The sequence below is a fragment of the Sinohyriopsis cumingii genome, chromosome 14, assembly GCF_028554795.1.
Source record: "Sinohyriopsis cumingii isolate HCF-2022 chromosome 14, ASM2855479v2, whole genome shotgun sequence".
Lineage (NCBI taxonomy): Eukaryota > Metazoa > Mollusca > Bivalvia > Unionida > Unionidae > Sinohyriopsis > Sinohyriopsis cumingii.
The window spans coordinates 122,898,148-122,922,330 of NC_142974.1; the positions used below are offsets into that span (position 1 = coordinate 122,898,148).

Sequence of the window (24,183 nt, forward strand, 5' to 3'; positions counted from 1 at the left end):
TGCAAGAACTGTAGTATGGAATTAGTGTTGGTTCTGGATCGTAGAATGGAATTGTGTGTGTGTGATTGGATTTTTAACGTAGCTTGAATAATTTTTCAGTGATATTGCTACGATGTCTGCAGTGTGGCAGTTTATAGTGATGTATAGCACTGGGGCATCATGCTGCAAACATGTAGTATGATGTTGCACCCAGTCACATTATCCTGACACCAGGCCGATCAGTCCTAACACTAGCTTCTTAATGCTGTGCGTCTAGCGAGGCAGCTGTTAATACCATATTTGTAAGTCTTTGTTATGACTTGGCCGGGGTTTGAACCCATGACCTCCCGCTTCTGAGGCGGACGCTCTAACCACTAGGACACCGGAGCGGTCAGAATGGAATTGTAACAATTACAATGGAAGCAATTTGTATTATGCTTGTTGGGGCATTCCTCACTGATGGCTGTCAGTGACATCATCATGGGAATGTGTATCAGCCACATTTTGTAAGAACAAGGTGTAGTTGGTGAACAATACAGACACTTTTCTGCCATTTCCACTGGCTTCAGATCATATGATCTTCCCTCATTTTCCTCCATTTCCATGTATTTGGCCATGAAAGCAATGAAGACCTAGAGAGATTTAATAAAATTTGTAATTGAACTTGCTTTCATAATAGTCTGTGGGAGGGGTCCTCTTCCAGGCTGTCAGTGTCATGGTCATGGAGAGGTGTAACAGAGCTAACAGTTACATGTTGAAATAACATTGCCATAAGATTGTGGCAACGTCATACAACGTTGTGGCAATGTGATTTGGTGAACTTGCTGGAATGCTGTATAATGTTATTAAAAAAAACTTCCTACAGCATACTCACAACATATAAAACCTATATGCAAATCTGATGAAAACTGCTTGTGTTTCTGAAACACATATTACATACTGGTGGCAAGAATGTCCAAATCTACATTACAAAAATGAAAACATTACCATCCATCTAGGAGTTGCAAATGTATGAAATCCTCTTGTTAGGTAGTTTTACTAACAGGCTTTACAGCAGGGCCTTCCATTAGATTTAAATGTGGCAGGTAAGTTGACAAAGTAGGGTGGGGGGTTGGGGGGACCTACCCTAATGGGGATAATTCATTTTTTTTTAAAGCAGCATGGTGTAAAGTAAAAGTAGACGGGCTGATAAGGAATCCACTGAATTTACAGACTAAAGGTTCAGACATTTGTTTTTAAGAGAAAAATGAAAGAAGGAAACAATACAACATATATTTTAATATGACTTTAATGTTTATTTTCTAGATTTAATTAAGATTATGAATCAGATTCAGTCTCCAACTCCACTGTAAAGTTTATCTATTACTTCTTCTGCTCAGGCACCTGCAAATTAAAACAAAATTGTAATGCTTAAATAAAGTCATATCATCTCAGCACTAGTTAAATATGCAGAAGTCATGTTAATCAGCATTATAAAAATGTATGAAATTTTCTTCACTGCACTTGTGCTTCCCTTACTATCGTTAAGCCATGATACCAGATAACTTTGCACTTACTTGTCATTTCTGGCAAGTGGATGGTGCAATCAATTTGCACAAAGATGAATTTATTTCATCCAAATATTTCATGTGAATAAAAATTCCAAATGGAGGCACTTGTCCGATCAGACAAGATATATGTATATTGTAGTTAGCTGGACTCTAGTTCTGATAGTCCTGGGCAATATGATAAGCTGATTTTGTTATCAGTTTAGAAATGCATCCGCTTTGCAAATACTGTTCTTTAAAAGCGAAACTGAATCCAATATTGATGAAATAAGAGTCATTTGGATTACCTTGTTTTTTTATCATTCTGCGTTGGCTGGGTGCATATTTGAGGGTCTCTGATATGGCCTCTTCCATTCCATTTGCCTTTGCTTTGCCATTATTTTTCAAGCAGGCTTCTGCAAGAGTAATATAATGTTTTAAAATAAGTTTCACAACAAAGGATGCATTGCATTTTTCTAAATGCCAGCAATAATCAATGGAATATTTTTAAAACATGTACTTTGAAATGTGGTCTCAAGTTACTTTATCAATTCATTTAAAAATCTCTGGCAAGTCACATGAAAAACACAATTTAAATCAAGCCATACTTACTTATCAAAATCTGACATATCACAAGCTCTTGAAATGCTTTTTTCCCTTTATGTCCCTTTGGATTATACTCTGGCCAGTCTTTTTGTTTTAAGCTTTTTCATCATCCTGCAGACACTATCCTCAATTGTAAATCTGCCAAGGGAGCTCAAGTAACATATCTGAAAATAATAATAATAATAATAATAATATTACTATTTTTTGATTTTGATATTATTATTGGTAGTAGTATTTCATGATCGATGTGACAAAATATGCTTGTATATAGTTACTTTTTGCCATGGTTTTGCAAGCAAATTTAATTTCTCTAACTTGAAAAAATTTGATAACATTAACTATGCAACACAATGTACTAACAGCAATTATAAACCAAATTAACTACCGTGAATCTATTAACTTCATAAATGACATTCACTCAGGGATTGAATTAAAGTAGCCACATAATACATAATAGTGTATATGTAGTAAAATACCTGTTACATGTTCATCTCTAAACATATTTTGGCCTACATCCGTAAGACAAAACAGCTGACCACTACATGTTCACCCCACCCCCAAAAATAATTATACAGGCACCGCAGAACCTGCATAATGCATATTGAGGTTCACAACAGCAAATAAAGGTTATAACAGTTTTTTTAAATAGAAAATAAGGCCCCAATTTACCATCTTCTTGGAGAGTTTGGGATTCTCCTCCAACCTCTGGCAAAGGCCCTCTAGTTCCTCCACTGAATCACATGGCATTGCAAGAATTTCTTCTCTATATTCTGTCTGGACCTTGTGTATGAACTTGGAGGGCCAGCTGCTCCAACAAATTCTCAATATTTGTGTCCAGTTTCATAAGTACATTGAACTGGAAATCTCTAAGAGATTTGTGATGAAATTAGTTTTGAAAGATCAAGATCATTATTATAAACTCCTTATAAAGATCTGTACAGTGAACATGGGTTTAACAATGAAAAATATTTATTGAATGAAATACATGGTTTTTGTACAGTTTATGTGAAAACTTTTCCCTATAATCCTTTATTTTTTTATTCCGTGGATATGTTGTTTCACTGCTGGTGTCTGTAAAGTCTGCATTCAATGTAGATGGTTTAGGCGTCTGACTTACAGAAGACAATGGTATACATAAGAAAGAAAAATAAAAAAACCAATGGAATGATGAACAGTCGACACATCAATGAAAAACAATTCATTGTTTATTTGCACAAATAAGTCTTGAACAGTATGTTTTATGACCTATAATTTAATTAATTAACATCTCACAATGTTCTGAAATAACAGTATCTAAGGTACAAGAGCTTGTGCTTTCATGTCATAATCTTCCATTTTGCAAACAAATTTTGATGTTGACTCAATGTATATGACCTTAGCATTGAACACTAACATTCAAAATGTCTACAAGATGACAAGATTATTATCAACTGAACTGACAACAAACCAATGAGTTTTACGTGCATTGAACATAAGCATTTTTAAATGCTACAAAATGTGTTTTTAGTGTACTGCCACAAATTACCCAAATTTTGTCAAACATAAAACAGTTCTACTACCTTAGATGAGAATTAAATTCATAAATACAGTGTATAATTGACTTACTCGTATTTAGAGAGCTGTAAATGAAATAAGAGATTATATAAAAGTCAACACCTGTAGTATTTGTTTCATTATTCTATAATGTACATTTTTTTCCATCCTCAATACATACTACTTGCAGAGGAATTGGCAGAGAGAAATCTTTATATTCTCCACTCCAGAGTGGATGGGGATGGTGATGGTGTTGTCCTTCTGGATGCAGCTATGTACAAAAATAATCACTACTCCTTAATTGCAGTAAAAAAGAAACAAAGAAATCAGACTGGATTTTTTGGCATGTAAACAAAATGCATATTGGTTGCAATGACCACTGCATATAAGGCAGTGATACAATATATCACAAAATGCATTCTTTTTTAACAAAACATCTAATCTCATATATACAGCATCATGAGTAAGTAAGTACTCTTAAACACATCTTATTAAACAGACAGAAAAATGATGAAATTTATACATACTTTTGATAAGGAATTTCCAATTGTGGCATGGTATAAAAGCAATTGATAAAAAGAGACCAGATAAACTAAATAGAACATACCAGCAGTATAAGAGGAAATCTTGGAGTCTGCAAAATACTCTCCATTTCAGGAGGTTTTGGATGAGATGGCTGACCAGAAAGGTTTCCACTTGAGATTTTCGTCTTTTTTTCAGTTCTTCATTTTCATCTGAAATATCAATGAGAACTTGTAAATACTGTATGAGTCCTTGAATACACTGACTCCTTGTGACATACAGGGTTTGCAGAACAATCGCTAGCAATATTCACCACTTTTAAATCCAGCTGGTGAATTTTCACCATGAAATGCATCCGAATGCAGTGAATAATTCTGGATTAAAGACAAAATAGTGTACAGAAATGTGCAATAAATTAGTCAAGCTCCAGACAAAACAAAGATATGATTTATCTCTGATTCATAATGACTTTTCTTGTGCTACACATTTTACCAATGCAAATTACATTGAATTTTGTAAATTAAATGGTACAATTAAGATATGTATGTCAAAAGGTTACTAATCTTCAGCTTTCCAATTAATGCTAAACACAAGTATCAAGTCATGTATTTAGTCTCTCACTACCAATAAATGCATTTTTAAGTAATCATCCTAGAGTGCACCAAAGTCATGTGAACTTGATCCAATTCCAACATTACTGCTGCTTGAGTGCTTAGATCCAGTATTGCCTTCACTAACTGATGTTATTAATACCTCTCTCTCATCAGCATAATTTCCATCATTTTTCAAAACTCCCATTGTAAAACCTCTGCTGAAGAAACTAACACTACACCATAATGATTTAAAGAACTACTGCCCGGTTTCTAATCTCTAATTCATATAAAAAATCTTAGAAAAGGTTGTTCAATCCCAGCTTGTATCTTGTCTGAATTCAAACAGTCTTTTTAGCAATGTACAATCTGCATATCGCCCTTGCCACAGGACACAAATTCTGTCTGCAAATAGATTACACTCCAGCCCAGTTGATCAATGTTGTGGTGTTCCACAGGGGTCTGTTCTTGGACCTGTTCTCTACACTCTATACACTCAGCTGCTCTCAAGTGTCATAGATCATCATCCAGTGTCTCACCAATTGTACAGTGATGACACCCAAATATACAAATCTAGCCACCCAACTGAAGTTGATGCTACCATCCAAGGTGTAGAGATGTGCATTTCTGATGTGAAATCATGGATGACTTGTAACAAGCTGCAGATGAATGATGATAAAACTGAGGCCATTCTGATTACAACACAAAGACTTTCTCATTCACATCCTATACCTCGCACAATAAATATCAGCAACACCAACATTAAATTCACACAATCAGTACAAAACCTAGGTGTTACTCTGGACAGTACTCTCACATTGCACCAACATGTCATGAACATATGCAAGGCTGCATATCTTGAGCTTTGACACATCAGCTCCATTCTCAGATATCTTTCAGCTGATGCCACTAAAACACTTGTGTTCATTACTACTTTCAAGACTGGACTACGGTAACTCAATTCTGTCTGGTTCATCTTAATATCTACTGCAGAGACTTCAAAAAGTTCAAAACATAGCTGCTTGGATCATACTTAGAGTGCCAGAATCAGAGCACACCTCCCCGCTGCTCTGTACCCAACACTGGCTATCCATTCGATCCAGAATCAAACACAACATTTGTTCTCTGTGCTACGTTTCACTGACAGACTCTAGTCCAACATACCTATCCGACCTCACCTATGTGTACACACCAGCAAGATACTTACACTCCTCTTTCGACAATCATATACTCATTATTCTCACTACGAAAACAAAGTCACATGGACAGCATTCTTTTGCATACCAGGGCCCAGCAACATGGAATGAATTGCCCACTGAACTTAGACACAAAGACGCAGTGATCCCATTCAAGAGTGCTCTCAAAACTACTTATTCGACTGCAAAAACAAACTTAATGTCTTAATAATGTTAACTACCTTAAATATTCTCAGCATGTTTTTTATGTTTTCTAATTTCATGGTGTTTGTTTTTGTAATCATATCATTGTGTATGTTTTTATGTTGTCTAATGTTGCAAAGCGCTTAGAGCTTCTAAAGAGTAGGCGCTATACAAAGTCCTTATATTATTATTATTATATTTAGCTTGGATGAATATTTTTTAAATCAGTGGCCATAACTAAAACAATGGGATTTTGTTTTATGATCATAAAATTATGCTGAACACCATCCATGATGTACAATGCTGTTTGACATTTCTATGCACCTAAGGTTTCCATCTCAAATATTAAAGCAAAATGCATACCGAATTTGACAGATTGACGAAAATAAAATAAAGCAATGCTTACCATTTGAAAAGAGGCAATTGTCACTAGAATTTTCTATTCAAAATGATATTAATTTTGGACACATGGGATACCACCCCCATGTTTTCCTGACTCGTGATATGTCGGCCTATTCTGTGCACAGCTTTAAAAGATGTAATGTTTATCCATCGAGCTATAGAAGTGAAATACATTTACTGTAGACTGTTTCTGTCAGCAGTTAAGTTGAGTAATTAGGTCAGGTTTAAAGCTAGTTTACAAAATTCAATGTAGAATGCCAATAAATTACAAGATATACTTTTGCAAACTAAAGTGATCTTGAAAAAAGATTAGTAAAGTTTAACATTTTATAAAAAAATAAGCTACTATGTGGAAAAGAAACAACAATGAAATATGATGCAATGTGTTTACGTCTTGTTGATGGGGGAAAATTACTAAAGAATTTAGAAACAGACTATATGCTGGGGAATTTTTTGAGAATTTATGTTCTAGCGACAAGTTTACATATTGGGTAGCAGATGATTTTGTATGTGCGGGACAACTTCTTGCAAAATTGGAAACTTGGATTAAAATGCAGTATTGTTTTAAGGTATACATTACCATATTTTATATAATGTATTGTATGATTCTAAAAGATGCATAGTTAATCGGAATTTCTGGGTTACAGATTCAAGAAGGTCATGGAGTGGGTCTACATGTTGACTAATAAATTACTATTTGATCCCCTAGGTGATATTTCAATTCTAAATTAAAACCAATAATACTTAATGTATAACCAAAAATGCGACAACCTGGTGGAGAGGCGAAAATGGATATAAAAAACGTCCATATAGCCTCAGCAAATTTAAACTGAATAAATAGGGAAAAAATAATTAAACTAAACAACAAGACAAATTATGATATGATTTTCATACAAGAAACACATAATAAGTTGACTAAAGAACTAATAACTTTATGTGAGGAAAAATTAAATGGGGTTATAATTGTGAATGATTATAAGGAGATGTAAGGGGAGGGGTAGCTACTTTTATCAAGAATAAAATGGGAGTAACTTGGGAGCAAAAAAGCAAGGGAAACTTTTTTGCAGGGAGATTGATAAATATTGTGATAGAGGACACTCATTTTATAAATGCATAAATACCTGCTGATAAAAACACAAAGCAACAATTCATTGAAAACCTGTTTAAATATGTAGAAAATATTTCAATGGCACCCCCACCCCAATCTGTGTTTATATTGATGGAAATATTGTGGATCTGATTTGCAATCTTACTGCATGCAAATCTTTCCAGAAAGCACCTATGTACTGTTTAGACACCGGTATTTGGTAATAGCCATATCTAGCGCAAAATTCAAAATGGTCATAGGACAGAAGGTTGAGTAGCTACAATGCCATAGCCTCAATGTCTCCACAAAGTAGGGTAGTAATATTTGTGCTAGGGTTGTGCTATTCCATGTCGATTTACAAGTCACCATACAGGATTTGATCTGGAAATATTTTTCGCAAAAAGATCTCCTCTGCCAATGGTAGCTCAATGGCTGGGAGAAATACTGGCAAGTCAGATGTATATAAAATGTACAGCAATGTGTGCAGATAAAATTGTCAAAAATTTTTGCAGGTTTTAATTAAAGGGCAATATCAGCCTTGAAAGTGCCAGAAATTATCATTATAGATGTGGCTTGAGTCTACATGTTTTCAGTTAACAAAAACGGAGTATCAAAGCTAGTAACTGGCATCCTTGATAATTTGACTAATAACTATTTTTAATTAACCATTTCAGACTTATACATATATACTCAATGTGTTTATACCAATATTAAGTTTCTGTATGTCAATGTGTTTAAGTTTTGATTTTCTCTGTTTTATTTCACTTGATACAAACACATGCTAACTAATCTTGTCCTGTGGTGTATCTCGATGATACTGTAAAAGTGCATAGCTTAACACAGGTTTCAAACCCTTGCTATGAGCAGCAGCAGTAAACATGGCATGTACAACGAGAAATCAACTTTTTTACTTCTTGGCTATATAATCATTAGGTACTAATGTGTAAACTATTAAGTTGATATTTTTTTTAATATAATTATTGTGCAGATTTACTAAATGTACTTTTGCGATACTAAGTCCCATGTTTGTTTAAAGGTTCTAACAAGCTGGGGTTTTTATGCAATATGTCATAAGTATATAAGGTGTTGTGGGCTGCATGCATGAAGAGAGCTCAGCAGCTTTCTAACTAATACTGCAATTACTATGAGTTTTTTTTAAAAAGTTATTTATTTTCTTTAAAGGAGACCAGAAACCAATGGAAATATTGGATAATAATAAAGGTACTATAGCAGTAAAACTTATTCTGAAGTATCATCTGCGACCGAAATGCCAATATTAAAATATTGGCCTATCTTCCAGGAGCTGAATTTCCGTGACCTCGTATGCAAAATTTCCGCGCCTATTCGGTTACTTTCGGGATGTGACGTCATAGTAGCGACTCCAGCAGCCCAAGTGGGAGTTGCCAGAGTAAAAGACAATACCGTTTTGCGTTGCTTACGGGTGTAATAAAACATTAAGAAAAGCCAGTAGACAACATTTTTGTTTTCTTTTCCGAAAGATAAAGGCATACTGAAAGAATGGATACATTATTACAGACGAGTCGATTTCAAAGCAACACCATACAGCACTATGTGCTCGTTACATTTCTCAAAGAACTGTTACGACAGGGATTCTGAAAAAATGGCAGCTCAAGGATACGCAAATGCTAGGCTTAGACAAAAGGTTGGCTCTGTTCCAGACATAACGTTGAATATTTTAAATCCTGGGAAAAGTGTTGAACGTGCGAGTTACGAAAATAGGCAGAAGGCCGAGTAAGTGACCACAAAATGCAACAATCAATTCACAGATCTTTTATCTACACCAGCAGTGCTAAAAATAAATCGGATAGCCCGACACCCTGGGTCCCTCTGGTTTTAGTTCCGGCCCATCCTGTATTCAAAATGAGGTGCCCGTCAGGCTTGTCGAAACAAAAATTGTTTGCCTGAGGAAACTTTGATCGCGCTGGTGAAGTTAGTAAATGTATTTTCAAGATGTTGACATGCATGCCTTAACACGGCACAATCTAAATCAAATCAATACTGTCCAAGGTGAAATTTAGATTTGATTTTAATCAAATGGAGGCTTTGCCAAAAATAATATTCTAAACCTGTCGTGTTTCGAGAAAACACAATTTTCAGTAATCTTATAAAAATTACAAATTTAAAAAAAAATCATTGTATACATGTAGTATGTATAAACGGTAATCTGTAATGATTGGAACTGATATAAAATTATTCCTTGGGCAGTTTAAATAACAGCGATTAAAAGAAAAGAGGTCAAAGTTTCACAATAAATGGCTGACAATAGAAACTGGGGGGGGGGGACTATTGACCCAACCCCTTGCCCCAATGTGCGAGCGCCCATGGGACGTACCTTTTCTCCATGTGATACGCCTTATTATTCTCCCAGGACAAGCCCATTTTGCATATTCTGGTCAGCTCTGGCTAAATTGCAAAATAGCTAAAGTTTTGATTTAAGTACGCAAACAATAAAGCCGATGTGACCGTTCCGGTGGCCTAGTGGTTAGAGCGTCCGCCTCGGATGCGGGAGGTCGTGGGTTCGATCCCCGGCCGAGTCATACGAAAGACTTTTAAAATGGTACTAACAGTTGCCTCGCTTGGCGTTCAGCATTAAGAGGTTAGTGTTAGGACTGGTCGGCCTGGTGTCAGGATAATGTGACTGGGTGGGACATCATGCTACATGTCTGCGGCATGATGCCCCAGTGCTAGACATCACTATAAACTGCCACATTGCAGACATCGTAGCGATATGACTGAAAAATTGTTAAAGCTACGTTAAAAATCAAAATCACATCACATCACAATAAAGCCGATGTGACTGATGAACATATTCCATCCTTGCATTGATCTTGTGAAAAGGACTGCCCTTCGGACATACTTCAAAGAAACCCTGTTCGACAGTGTGTGTGCGTGTGTGTAAGCACCAGCAATTGATTGCCAAAATAAACGATGCCTATTTTGTTGTTACTTACGATGCCATGGACTTCAGGTTTAAGTCTTGATGCATGTAACACTGTTTGCTGAACAAAATATTTATTCACAATTAGTTCTTTAGGGCCACATATACTGCATGGTATATTTTGTTTTATTCCTTTTAATTTAATTATGGTAATTAAACTTTACATATGCGGTCGAGGAATGTCAGGTGTTAACTGGCCGAGTTTCTTTGGCGGAAATGGAGATGTGATTTTTGTTTGCAGAGAAAATTTCACAGTGATCATTCATTTAAGCTAATTGGTGACAATTGTATTCTTTTAATTTTGTTATACTATAGTACTGTTGTAGTTGTTTAAAAACATCTGAAATTTACTTGAATAATGTTTAATTTTCACGTTCTATTTACTGAAGAAGAAAAACAAAAAAGAAAAAAAATGTTGTGTGATATTAATTATTTCGTCCAGTGGCGGATTTAGACGTGTGTGCGTGTGATTTGAATTTTTAACGTAGCTTTAACAATTTTTCAGTCATATCACTACGATGTCTGCAGTGTGGCAGCTTAGACTGTGGATTGCATACGTTATATCTATTTATAAACGGTTTGGGGTTGGTTTTTTCTTCATCTGACAAATGAAAATTGACAGACATAATGTAATTATCGGGACTTCGCTGCGAAAAATTTAGAGATATTACGAGATCAAGATGTAGATGAGGAAATACCCCCAAAATTAGGAGGTTTTTCTCCCGGCTTGAGAGTTGACAGGTATGAATTGTCCGGGCTTGTGGAATTTCAGTCAGGGCTTGAGTTTATTTAAGTCACCTGCCCGGGGCCTGTGCCTAAAAATATTCTTTTAACACCGACCAGTACAGTACATAAACTATTATATCAGACTGCAGATTCAAGTTTTGAATGTGCAACCCAAATGTGGTCTCCTTCCGTCTGCCTCGCTCGCCAATGTTTATGTTTGTATTCGAGGACTGGCTAGTATTGCATCACGGTACCACGTGATCTGTCGTCTCATTAAAACTCGGAAAAACTCGGCAATTTACGGAATCGTGGTATCTTCCATGCAATAAAATCACTACCCACTTACGATATTTAATTTATAAACATGTCAGGCGAATTAAAATCTGTAGAGAATTACATACGTAGAAGGAAAATTTTGATTTCTAGTCTCCTTTAAGTTGCTTTTTACTGTTCTGTATATAGTTTAGGAACTTAAGCAATATTTTGGACTAGTCCGATAACATAAGACACATCACCCAATATTTTTGTTGGGGGGGCTGATGGGTCTTACTGCCTAATGAAGGGTGCTGTGTGGAACGTTTTGATGTCGACTAACAGTGTAATGAAAGTCAAATTTTCAGAAATATCACACACAACTGGTAACCAATAACAATGCATTTCTACAAAGTAAAGTTATAATGTTTTTGTCAGACTTTACTTACCCTGATGTCTTTTCTCTAACAAATTCAAATTCTCACAAAAGAACCGGACCTGTTTTCAAGTTTTGTTGGCCTACATTTCAGTTGGCTGGAAAGCGATGAAAGTCAGGAATGCCAAAATCGGGTTTAGCTGAAACAGTATTCTTTAATGAAACAAATAAAAATATGTTTTGCCTATTGGAACTGTAAGCAAGGTTTCATTTCATTCAAGAAACATATCCCCCACATGAACTTACTTAAACATGCTTTGGTGTACCTCGACTACCGTTACATTGCAACAAATTCAAATGTATGTCAGTGGAACATGAAAATGTGTCCATTTGCTAGTGTCATATTTTCACTCCACCAGGATAAAGACAGTACTGTAAGTATATTAATTACACATAAATTAGTGGAAGAGTGTCGATATAGGCTGCCAAGTGTGTGAGATATTCCTGAAACTTGGACTACTCGTTCCGATGTCAATCGACATTGGAACTCATATAATGGCCGTTATTTGGGTAGTAAGACATAGCACTAAAACAAAAACGACATGTCTTACATTGTAGAACTATATTTTGGACTTGTACATTTTTGTTTAAGATTTTATTTAAGCACAAAATATTTATTGATGGAATTTAATGTGCTTTTCTCTATTCTACATTATATAATTAATATTCATTCCTAACTTATTTTACAAGCGAACTACATATAGTTATATCATTTGTTATAAGAACTTGGCTATATTGTCAAGTGAGTGTTGTCTTCACATACCAACACGTTTATTTTGTATGTACTGATTTTCTGTATTTAAGACTCTAATTCCATGCCTGAGAAATTGTTCTTATGCTGCAATACATGATTCAATTTCTTATACAGTATAGAACCAAAAATGTTGTTAGGGATATAGAATACCCAAGTCATTGTGAGTATTATCCTTGCTGATTTGATCTTTGCAATACAATTTAATCATTACTTAATCCATGATATGATTGAGTTTTTTTTAAACTATTAATTTTTTAAAATTACATCACATTTTTTTGTAATGTAACAAACCCAAATCACACACACACTTAATCTAGCACTTCATACACATAATTCCAATGTCTTCACAAAAAGCTCAAAATGTCAAAGTCACTGTGAGTGTTATCTTCACTGACATAATATTCTAACTTCATGTCAACAGTAATTTATTAATATAGCAATCCAGAAAAGCATAATTTAATGACATTTTTCTTTTATAATTTACTAGTTGTCTAAGTCTGAGGTGGGCAAACTATTTTTCAATGTAGCCACATGTGTGGTGAATGAGAAGTGAAAAACATCATACCATGCCACAACTGAACCAAACTTACATGGCCAATTTGCCACTTGTGGTAATTGGTGACATGGCTGCCCACCCTGGGTTTAAGTCAATTTGACCGTTAGTAGTGAATAGGGATGGTTCAGGGACTGGGGGTCTTCCATGTTAAAAAGGGATATCCACTCTGGGGACTATGTAAATTTAACATCGGAGAAAAAAATATCCACTCTGGGGACTATGTAATTTAACATGGGAGAAAAAAAATATCCATTCTAGGGACAAAGGGAATTTAACATGGGAGAAGAAAAAAAATATCCACTCTAGGAACAAGGGATATTGAACATGGGGAATAAATCGTGGGACTGTCTAGCGACATGGGGAAATGGAACAGGGTCGGGACCCTATTTTAATAAGGTCCCGACCTGATGGGTCTATGAAAATGGAACAGGCGAAAATTGAAACAGGTCTTTTTTATTTTTTTAAACAAAAAAATAAAGAAAGGGGTAGGCAATTGAAAGTCAAGATCTTTTCGAGAGATAGGAATGGCCCTGAAAAGGGCCTTTGGTTTTATGTTAATATACCCTTAACATAAAGGGCATCTGTGACATCTTCTTCTTGACCTTAGGCTGCGCCTGACTGTAGGACCATAGATTAAGACTCTTTTGAGGCATCCTTGATTCTCCACATAGATTCTTCGCATCCACAAGCTGGTGTCTGTCCTGTGGATAACTGTCCAGTTGGATCGGACATACATTGGTATGTCCGTCCGGAACATCATCGAAGACACAAGCGTTGAAGATTGTACGTCGGTCCACATGTTGGGGTGCCGAGTAACAGGTGAAGGAATCAGTGAACTGTACATATTTATAGGAAGAGTAAAGATTGAAACGGATTGAGTTTGTTGACCAATCCAAACACGTGTTACAAAATTCAGTCAGCCCACATCCAATCCGAAGAGAGCAGTCTGTGACGTCACGTAGTCTATATAGATTCGCTAGCGCCTGTGCGCAGTCAATCTATGCGACAGTTTTTCAACATGACGGAAACTCAGAAAACGATCAATTGGGGTGCACCGACGGTGGAGACTACCCAAGGGAACCCAGACTTACTTTCAGAAGAGGTGAATTGGGATTTTGTGGATTTTTTTACCTCGCAAGAATTTGTTCCTGAACTTTCATCACCTTCTCCTTCATTACCGCACATGGAAAATTTTAGACAGAGACAGAAAGAAGAATTGGAGAAATTTATACAACAGCAAACGGAAGCGGAACAAGCTTTTCTCCTAAGCAACAGCAGCAAGAAGAAGAGGTAAGAAAAAAACGAGAAGAAGAAGAAGCAGCAGCAAAGAAACAAGGGTGTCAAAATCAAACGGTCACAGTACTGTTAGACATTTTAGCGGAGTTAAGAAGTCTGAAACAAATGTATCAGACTTCTTTATTAAGGCCGAAGAGAATACGACCTTCCCGAGCTAAACACTCCAACCCTGTGACTAAGCCTACCGTACCACCCTTAGTGATTTCAAACAAATCATCATCAACAGTACGCAGTCCAGAAGTAGACCTTGGCCGTGGCAAAGGCTTAAGACAGTTAAAGTTGATTGTTTAAACTCACCCCTTGCACCAAAAAAGGCCCTTTTCAGGGCCACCCACGTCTCTCGAAAAGAGATAGACTTTTAATTGCCAATAACTAAAAAAAATCATTTTACCCAATAGTACGTGTCTGTGTATGAGTGTGCGTGAGTGTAGGTTCTTATTTTAAAATCAAAACCCAAAGACACTTACCTTTTATAATTAATTTATTCTTTTATAAATATTTACAATTCACAATTCACAACAGAGCACTTTATAAAGTTCATAGACTTCTTCTGTCTCATTGTTCACTCTCTCTGCTTTTTTAATTTCTTGACCGTCACAGTCTTGTCCTCCTCTTCCTCTTCACTTTCTTCCCTTCTTTTCTTCTCCTGTTTCTTTTTCTTCACCTGTCTGTTTTCTTCCTCTTCTTCTTCTTCTTCCTCTGAAGAATCCATCTCTTCTTCTGACTCCTCTTGTTTCTTTTTTTGGGCAATCTGGAGACCAATGTCCTTTTTCTTGACAATAATAACAGGTATCTTAAAAAATGTTGTTTAAAAGAAAAAATGCCTTTGTCTTTTGTTTGGCTATAAGAATTTTGATTCATGCTCTTTGTCTTCTTACTATCCCTCCCATGACACTCATTGAACGGTCCGACTAGAAAACCGTGTAGAGATGTATTCCTTCACGTCCGCGCTTTGACTATTAAAACCGGGGGAGTTTCCAGTCTAACCATCCATTGTCGACTCATCCGCCTACGAAGATGTGCTCCAGACTAGCTAAGCTAAACGAAGCCTATGTGAATTTGCATAGGGTCAGACACAGTCTGATACCGAAGCCGGAAGAGATAGAGAATGTGAGAATGTTAAAAGTCACTGAAGACCTGATAGAAGAGCTCTTCAGAGAAGAAATGAACAGGGAGAAAGATGAATAGACAGAGAAGTACAGACTTCAGAAACAGCAGAGAGAGCAGCAACAACAGCAGCAGCAGCAACCTGAACCTGACAGAGGCTTTGTCGATTGTCGTATTGACACCAAAGAGTTCTTCTTCTCTTTCCGAAGAAGCAGACCTATTGTCAGAAAGCCTATCGTCAGAGGACGTAGCATTCTTAGAATATAAAAGATCGCCCTAGCTTCAACTTCACGCAAGCAAAAAAACAGCCCTTTTCAGGGCTACCCCAATCTCTAGAAAAGAAATAAGAATCGATTTGCCAATGTGTGTATGTAGATTAGTGTGAATATAAACACTCACTCATTTATGGTGTGATTGTATATGTTTATGTGTGTGTGTGTGTGTGTGTGTGTGTGTGTGTGTGTGATTGTAAGCGCTCACGTAAGTTTGTGTGGATAGTAGATTATGATAATGTTTTTTTGTTGTTTGAAGTGTGGGAATAGTAGATTTGGGGTTTTATTTGACTGCATTAGGTATGTGGAAAGTATATTATTTGTTTAATGAAAATTTTTTAGCACAGTGATGGGTAGTATAAAAAGTGAGTGAGTGTTTCTTTTAGGTCCGCGTGTTTTAAGTGATCTAGGTAATATAAGTTTTGGGTCTTGGGGATGTTTTCCTTCACGTCCGCGCTTTTAGTATAAATTGAAAACCGCTAGGCAGTCTAGCTACCCTTGTTGATTGATCAACACTACAAAATGAGCAGAAGGCTAGCGAAATTGCTTCAACTTCATGTGCACCTGGGATATGCCAGGCTCATACTGAATGAGCTGGCCGCAGAGGCTATAGTGGAAGAAGGAAGGATGAAAGAGGAGAGAAGAAAAAAAGAAGAGGAGGAAAAAGAGTGAGGAATGGCTGTACCACAGACACAACAAGGAAATTTCAGAATCCCAGAGACAGAAGATTGGGATTCTGAAGCCACTCATTCCGCCTCTGCACTCCCAGCAAAAAGAGTGAAAGGTGATTGGAGTAGGAGATGCGTCTGCGGTGCCAGGCCGGGGAGGTGCAACCATTAACCAGGTGCCCTGGAGTTCAAAACAAACAGCCCTTTTCAGGGCTACCCAATACTCTAGAAAAGATATAGTAATCCATTTGCCAATGTGTGTATGTAGAGTAGTGTGAATATAAACACTGACTCTTTTTTCCTAGTGTCAGTGTATGTGTTTGTGTTTGTAAGTGATCAAGTAAGTTTGTGTGGATAGTAGATTACTGGGCTTTGTTTATTGCTGCTTCGCGTATGTGAATAGTAGATAATATGAAATGAGAAAAGTAGGGGATGTTTTCCTTCACGTCCGCATGTTTTAAGTGATCTAGGTAATATAAGTTTTGGGATTTAGGGGGATGTTTTCCTTCATGTCCGCGCTTTCCGTATAAGAACCCACAACGTTCGTCATTCGCACCATTCTACAAAGAATAAAAAAGAAGATGGCTTCGAACCACCTTGATAAAATGAAAAAAATTGCAAGATGTCCTGGACAATTTGGGCATGATGGAGCAAATGTTAGTTAACCTAAACGAGGATCACTATTCTTATAGTCCCTATCGAGTGAAGATGGAGATCAACAATTCAAGAAAACTAAAGGAAATCATAAGTGATCTGTTGAAAGAAATAAAGGAGGACAAGGAGGATGAAGAGGAAAGGATAAGCATGAGAGCATGGAACGAAAAAAATCAAAAGGAAGAAGAAAATGTGAAGAGGAAGAAAGAAGAGAAGGAGAAGCAGAAAGAAGAGAAAAAGAAGAAAAAGGAGGAAGAAAAGAAAGAAAAGAAAAGAAAAAGTGTAGGACAGAAAATAAGAAGCTGGTGGAGAAATAGAAGAAATTAGAAGAAGAAGAAAACCAAAGGCCCTTTTCAGGGCCACTCCTATCTCTCGAAAAGATCTTGACTTTCAATTGCCTACCCCCTTTTTTATTTTTTTGTTTAAAAAAGTAATAAAAAAATAGAGACCCCTCCCTGTTTCAATTTTCGCCTGTTCCATTTTCATAGGCCCATCATGTCGGGACATTATTAAAAAAGGGTCCCGACCCTGTTACATTTCTCCTAGTCCCTAGACAGTCCCACGATTTATTCCCCATGTTCAATTTCCCTTGTCAATAGAGTGGATAGTTTTTTTTTTTCTCCCATGTTAAATTCCCCTTGTCCCTAGAATGGATACTTTTTTTCTCCCATGTTAAATTACATAGTCCCCAGAGTGGATATACCCTTTTTAACATGGAAGTCCCCTAGTCCCTAGACCGTCCCCATTCACTACTACTGTTGTCATTACCAGCCTGAAACCCAATTTAATGCCATTTGTATAAATTCATTTCAAATAAATATTATGATATAGTTGAAGTGTAAAGTCAAGCAAGTATTCTGTTTGCAGATTTTACATTTTAGATATTACAGTAAAGTCATATTTTCTCTTGTGTAGTAAACTTTATTGCAACTAGTTCCAAAATAGTAAATCTTATTTAATTTTCATTCACCAGAATAGGTATTAATACAATCCTGAATTAACTGTATGGTACTAAAATATACCCTGATCTTGTGTGAGATTGTAATATACAGAACTATACCTCAAGACAACAATAATATATTGACTTTATATTATATCAAGACTGTCATGGTTATGAACTCCAACTTTATTCAGGTTTTTTCATAATAAATGATCATCTTGTGCTATGGTTGAAAAGAAATCAAAGTTCAGTTTAACTCCATTCTCTCCACATTTGTCAGTTGTTAAGAGGCATACTCATCCTCAGTGTTATAGTAAAATGTAATCTTATTTGGATCAATCTTGGTGGTGTAATATATGAATGGAGAAAGAATATTATCATCCAGATTAAAATATTTTTTATTCAGACTCTACTAAAATTTTTAGCTGGATATGAGTTACGGAGCCTGATGTGTACGAACAAAGCAATGTGTACCATGACCTTTTTAATTTAACATTTTAAACTCCTGCAGAAGAAAGAGATTTTTTAGATCCATTAAACTGTATTAACAAAAACATTTCTTCAGTATGATTTTCCTTTACTTAGTAGTGACAAAACTCATATTTTAAAGTTGTTGCTTTTTGTGTTTGGTTTGGCCTTTTATGGTAAACCAACACAAGTAAGTTATTTAGTGCCAAGGCACTTTAAGTATAGTGCCTTGCCCAAGGACACACCATGGTAGCTAACCCAGGCTGGTCCGATGGTAGAATTTGAACCTACATTATTTCACAGGTCCAGAAAGCTAACCCCTGAGCCACTACAGCTCCCCATCTTATAGTGGAATGCTGGCATACTTTATGATCAAGAAGGATGGGTTGGGGTATGAATGTTCCATCTGAAAAAAGTGATGGAATTTTTGTTTACATAATATTTTAGTCATGCAATATGAATCATTTTCTATAGATTTAAGATGTATCAGATCAAGTTAAGAAAAATCATATATTCTGTTCCCTGGGAATGTACTAAAATTCACTGTTATTGTTTGATTTTTTGGTAGTAAGCTTACTTGGTATTTTTTTCTTTTTAACTTGAATACCTAATTTGTTAACATCCTGTCCTAAATCTTCATAGTTCTGTCTATTAAGTGACAACTGTTGATACATGTAGGGAAGTTTTGTTTGTATCTTTTGATTTTTGTGGTTCTGGAAGTTGCAGTATTTGTTGTTGTAGTATTAACCATTTCAGTAATTTAATGAATGCAGAGCATACTGCTCTATAAATGAAATTTAAGGGAAGATAATGTAAAAGTATGTTTCACTGCAAATATAAATTGTTTAAAATAATATATCATTTATCATATGACTATTCAATTGTGGTAACTAGTATTCCATCCAATATCTATATATTGAAATAAGTCTTTTCATACAGCTGGTGATCATTTAGATACAAGTCCAATTGAACATAATCACATTATCAATGCAGGTGTTTTTATTAGTAGTAGTATTGCAAGTATAAGTGTTAATATTAAGATTTCATATACAGGTATGATAAGTGTATCATAATGTTTAAATGATGCTCCTTGTTACAACATAAAATATGTTCATTGAAACAAATGGTTCACTGGTAAATTGTCAGTAAAGGTCTTCACTGAATTACGTTGCATAAACTATTTTACAATAAAACATATATGATGCATCTCAGTTATGATGAATGAGGAGGAGGATTAATAATAATGCAATTTAAGTTATCTTCATCACACAAGTTCTAGCAGATGTGTAATTTTTATGTGGCTCATTATCAGTTTGAAACTGGTCTATGATTTCTGGATCTGGACATATCTGGTCCCCTGCTGTTGTGCTGCTATGGTCTTTGCAGTTCATTAGGATATCAGTTACACTTGGTTTACATTTAGAACCCCATGGGATGGAATGCCCAGTTTGAAACTGAGAGAATGGTTAATTATCCATAATATAACTCCTGCCGTTATTATTAGGTTTGATATCAAGGTCTTTCTTTAAAAGCTTTTCAACTCAGGTTCTGTTCTACCATACAGATAAATAAAGTCAAATTCAAGGCTTTCAGATTTGTCCAGTTTGTTTCATGTGTTGCAGCAGACAGACTGTATATTGCCACTGTACCATATAAATATCAGTGCTTAGTCTGCTCTCAGTTGCTGTGGTTTGATTAGTTACAAGTGTCATCACATATGACTAATTATTGACCAATGTAATGAAACTTGTATAATTAGAAGGCTGTATTTAAAAACTCTAAAGATCTTAAATGTGTGTTAGAGGGTAGGGTTAGCAGTTATACTCCCAATTATGTTTGTGATGAGCAAAAGCAGCTGCACAAATTTGAGCTTTTAGTTTGGTTCTGGTAGGGTCAAAGGATGGAGGTACATTCTGATTTTTAAAAATTAACATAATTCCCATGTAATACATTCCAAACCTAAGTATGCAATTGATTTGATAAAGGTTTGGAGATTATTGTTTAGGTTCTGTTCTTAGAATATTAGATATACCTGACTACTCCATAGTGAAATGGCCAACTGTTAGTTATATAAGCCAGATGAATAATGTTAGCCATTTGTTTAAGTGTTTTCTCATTACTTTCATTTGTGTCACAGAGTTGCATGCAATATTTCTTTCTAGAATAAATTTATTTTATTTTCTAATTGTGTATTTTATGGTCTCACTGGACAGTTTATCTGGTGAATTTTCATCCAACAATGAAGATACTAATAAAAACAAACTAATGATATTTGTAGAAAGCATACATGTGAGATTTTGACTGCAGTAATCAGGTTAATTCCTGATGCATCTATTGGTTTTTTTACTGAACCATCACTGCCACCATCTCCTAAATTTTACATTCATTTTGTACTAGAAATAGCTATTTTCAATATTTTTCTATGACAAGGCAACTAAAAGAATCTGTATATGCCTTATGCATGAATAAAGTTCAGTAGTACTATAACAAATTAGCATACTTTTCATCACCCCTCTGCCATCTAGATTTTTTTATATTTACCTCTGTAGCAGACACAAATAAAAGTCAGCAGCTCATTTGCAGACTAAGTTACGCATATGATCTCCTATGCTCATCTAACTGTGACAGGCAGTCACCAACAAGCCAACCTATTTCCATGCCTAACTCAAAGTAAATCTGAACCACATTATAGATTTAGCTTACGTGTGAATTTATAAATGCTAGGCTTGTGATAATTAGGTTCATGCCTTCTACCTTAAAAATTAGAGGGATGTCAAAATACGAAACTATCCAGTGAGACCTATGATGTTAATTTTAATCCCTATGGGATTTGTGACATAAAAAACCCAAATGCTTTATGTATTAAAAGGTAACTAATGGGGGCAGGATCTGCAGTGAATCAATGGTTAGTATGCTAGACTCCTGATAAAAAAGTTTGTGTTAAAATCCTGTTATCAAGTCAACCAGGTTACCTACTGCAATGTACCCTTGCCTTACTCCAATTCCCTCAGTACTCAGTAAACAACTAGTGTTGCTGTACATAACAAAACCAGTCCATATTGATTTTACATATTTTACTAAATCCTGACAAAAATAATTCTCTAAATAAAGAATGATTAATATGTGATGGTCTCGCATGTAATCAAACTCTTCCAAGCTTTTAATGATATGAACCGATTTATCAATGTTTATCAAATTTACATGAAAAACTACTTCTTATTTGTCATCAAATATGTTCAATGTTTTGATCATATAAGCATTTCTGCTACATTAGATCAAAATAATCTTTTTATCAGAAATAGAGCCCTTATAGTATTTGCAAGGTCAACCAATCAGATGCAGAATTTGAGTTTAATATGAATGAATATTCTTTTTACAAAATTGCTCTTTTGCTATATCTTGATGAGATAAATCTATTTACCAAGTCTGATAAAATTAATGAGAAATAGTTTTAAGAGCAGTAGCAAGAATGGCTAGTGAGATGTAGAACCACCACATAATATGCATAGATTTTGCTTACAGCCTCAGCCATACAAGCAAATAATTAAACAAGTCAGATCTAAATTGGATCATAAACACTGTTGTGCAAGTCATAAGAAACTCTGCCAATCAGATGCAAGGTCACTTCATTACCATACCTTTATCACACTCATAATAAGCATCATTGTGAAACTTGACTACATAAGCCCAATGGCCATGTATGATCAAACTAGAATCAGCAGCAGTGGTTATAACCTCATGTATTTGTATGCATGTTCACTTCTTCAATCTAGATCTCATTTATATAAGCATGTATTCTAAGTTTAGTAAAAACTGCACTATATGTATAAATATTGCATGCGGTGGTAACATACTCAGATGAAAGATCACCTTATTATTATTAATGGTTAACACTCATCAAACATCTAGGACAACTTAATGATTTTAGCCTATATTGTGGAAGTATGGCTTTTAGGCTGGTTAAAAAACTCAACTAATCTTATACATGATCACATGTATATACTTGGATTTTGCTCATTATTAGATTTATCCAAGATGTTGATTTAAGCCCAAAACCAAGTTTTATATAAACAAATTGATCAGAACTATGGACTCCAAAGTAGCTAATTTCTTACTGTTGAAAGACAGAAGGGGATGTGAAATAAATAACACACTCTGGACCATTACATAAACCCACTTAGCCTTTTGACCAGTTGAGATAAAATATCAACAATAATGTTAAATAAGATTGATAAATTATGTTTTCTCACAATACCTCTAGCCCTTTTCAACATGGATGGTATTTTTCTTCCACATATGTCAGCTCTTAATTAGTGGCTCTTTCCCATCATGAATGTTGTAGGTGAAACTCTCAGAATTAGGCTTTTTAATTTATATCTGTAGAAGAAAAAAACTATTGGTCTGCATATATCAATGTCACCATTTCTGTATTAGATTAAAATACCATGTGTGTGTGTGTGTGTGTGTGTGTGTTAATTTTAGAATTTAAGCAAACTTGTCTCCATGTGTTTATTTTAAAACTGATGATGATAACACATAACAGGTTCAATGGATAAAATGTTATTTCTTACTTCTTACAACTGCTCATTATATCTGAATTTACATTCAATGTTTGTTTTAATTAACATATTTGGGATAATGTGCAAATTATTCATTTTGTAGTTTATCATTATATCTTTTACCAGTCTTTTATCATTCAAATATGTAAAATATAGTACCATTATACTGACTTCATATTCTATATGATATCCCAGCAATACATATTAAGCAGATAAGTGCAAATAAAAATGTTCAGAATGTAAAAGCTACTCCAAGCTCAAATAAGATCAGCAAAATATAATCTCCAACAAATTACCAAACAAAAAGCGAAGTTAACGCAGTTACCTTTATTATGATGTCTCCAACACCAATGATACTGTACAGCTACGTCTTCTGAGTTTTACCGTCATCTTGTCTTTCAAACCAGAATTAATTTCTTGAGCTCTTACAAAATGAAGAAACTTTTAAATACTATAATTTAAGCAGCTTCTTTACATGCCATCAGATAAATTATGGCACAGTGTTACGTCTTTCAGCACAACGCAACTTCACATTTGGACGGCGCGCTGTGTGGGCATCGCTGACACAGCAACTGACACGAATTCTCCATTAGCAGACAATGATTCGGAATAAATCCTTCGCAAATCTAACATTCCCGATTTTTCATAGTTCCACTTTTCATTGTTGCATCTGTTTGATTGTACAATTGCTAATGATGTTCAATGAATCAAGCTCAATTCATCTGCTGTCTGAAATCCCGGTTCAGTTGGTATTTGCTTCCGCGCATGATGCCGTGTAAATAAAAGATACGGTCGACATTCAACGTGGTTTAGGTTAATTTATTATTTTCCTTTATTAAGGTCATTTGCAGAAAGTGTTTCGCTAGGGTGAGAAAAAAAATTATAACAAAAAGAAAACTTTCTTTTCCAATG

At 35.3% G+C, this 24,183-nt stretch overlaps 1 long non-coding RNA gene across 3 annotated transcripts; it reads right to left on the minus strand.

The window, feature by feature from the left end:
* Positions 1 to 1,253: 1,253 nt before the first annotated feature.
* On the minus strand, positions 1,254 to 24,183 carry LOC149784750 (uncharacterized). Of its 3 annotated transcripts, none has more exons than XR_016413952.1 (7): positions 23,597 to 24,183; positions 22,968 to 23,089; positions 3,826 to 4,378; positions 2,781 to 2,975; positions 2,118 to 2,275; positions 1,814 to 1,921; positions 1,254 to 1,362 (listed from the first exon to the last, which is right to left on the minus strand). It is a non-coding gene; the product is annotated as an uncharacterized LOC149784750 (long non-coding RNA). The 3 variants fall into 3 exon arrangements; XR_016413953.1 differs by having other exon boundaries at positions 4,252 to 4,378; positions 23,597 to 24,179; XR_016413951.1 differs by having other exon boundaries at positions 2,781 to 4,378; positions 23,597 to 24,182.